This window comes from Fusarium graminearum, chromosome 1 (genome assembly GCF_000240135.3).
Source record: "Fusarium graminearum PH-1 chromosome 1, whole genome shotgun sequence".
NCBI lineage: Eukaryota > Fungi > Ascomycota > Sordariomycetes > Hypocreales > Nectriaceae > Fusarium > Fusarium graminearum.
Genome location: NC_026474.1, coordinates 5,827,324 through 5,829,272, shown reverse-complemented (window position 1 = coordinate 5,829,272; position 1,949 = coordinate 5,827,324).

Below are 1,949 nucleotides of genomic sequence, written 5' to 3'. Positions count from 1 at the left end.
TAGCCGAGTACTGTGACGGTGGAGAAGGCTTTTCTGTCATGGACCCGTCTGGTGTCGAACAACCTGAATACGGACGTGTACCTTTGATGATCCTGCAAGCGGATGCCGCAGTTGATACGAGAAAGAGACGTGTCAAAGGAGAGCTAGTGGGAGATCGGACAGAGTTTGGGGTGGATGATATGAGAGGAGGTGGTGAGGGACTGAATGAGTTGGAGGCTACGAGGCAAAAGAAGTTACTGAAGCTATCTGAACGATCAAAGTACCAGTACGTGACCGGAGTGGGAGGAAAGATACACTTGGTATCACCCGAAAAGGTTGCTGATGCTGTTACATGGATTCTGATGCAGTATAGATGTTGATAGATGGAAAGCACATGTCACTCACCGTTGGCAATACTCCAAGTTCCAGCCCATTATCTCACAATACCTGACCAAACGCTACATTGTCCATAAATTCAATGGATGATAAATTCAAGACTACATATACTTACTCAAAACTATTTATCTAGTTACTGTACTCCATGCCTTGCCCTTTATAGTGAGATATTGACACCTTTCGCTCTGTATTTGGTAATTCCTTGTTACTCCCGGGTAGTTCGAATGCTGACGCCATTGCCCGATGAGTGGCTTTTTTTCCTGAAAGGAACCGCGCGCTAACCAACCATTTTCCATAAGCGCCAACACTACGCCATTTGTTTCAGGTTACGTTTCCACACAAAAGACATTCACATTCACTTTCATCTCATCTCAATGACGATCTTTAGTCTCTGAGACATTTAGACGCTCTTTGTACAAGTACCTTTTGTTCTTGTCCTTTGTCACTGACTTGGCTCCGGCTCCAAGATGCCGACAGCGAGACAGACCATGTCTAAGAAAAGCATCACCCCGCTCTTGAACAGCAAAAAAAACTCTTGATTTTCTATTCTGGAATCTTTCTATTCCTAGAGTTCCGTCTCGTATAGTGAATGCTAATGCAGAGTTCCTTGACGTGGTGAGTTGATTTGTGTCTTCTAGACTTTGCTTGGCCGCAGAGCCCCAATCATTGGAGGATGCGAGCTTGCAGGGATGATACCTGGAACAATGAGGGATGGACCAACCATAACCTGCATGCGCTGATCTGTTTATAGGCGCTCAGTGGCCCGACTAGTACTAGAGACTAGACTGTAATGCCAATAATAGCACACAATCACATCACCCCCAGTTCAAACACGAGCCATTGTGCAGGTTTTTTTTGTCTTTTTGTCTTGATGTCCAAACGAAACATGCTTTCTTTGACTAAAGCTAAAGATCCGAGTCAAGACATACTGTACTGTTCATTATTAGAACGTTCATGCAGAGCTAACGAACTACTCCATCGTTGGGCAACGTACGTATGCCCATGTCCAATCATGATATGTCACAGGCAAAACGACAAGGGTATACCAAGTGATTGACTGACTGTCAAGCGGCCCGACCACCAGACAAGACCACTTTTCCTGCCCACTTTCACACACTCATTCATGATCGACCGCGAATCGTCAAGGACGTATTTTTGGACAGTTGACAAGGGAATTGACATCCACTCCTGATCTATACGCGCTTTCAGCTCATCCAACCAACCAATTGACTCACCGCCCTATCAATCCCAATCTGGCATCCATCTTCTCCATGCAAGCGCCCGTATTCGACGGGGTCTTTCCAATTTTGGATGATTCGATGTTTTTGACGCGGATCAAACCAAGCAAGCTGAGATGGATCAAGCCCTGGCAGTCGATCATCATCAAGGTTAATACTTTCTTTGTATAAAGATTCCTGTCCATCTCAGCTTCTTTTCCATTCATCATCATCAAACCAACAGTAAACAATTTCTACTTTCGTTTTTTCCTTTTCCATCTTCTCTTTTCTTACTTCATTCGCTACAACATTCGTTGCAACTATTTCCAAATGAGAAGCTTCTTCCTTCTCACTGCT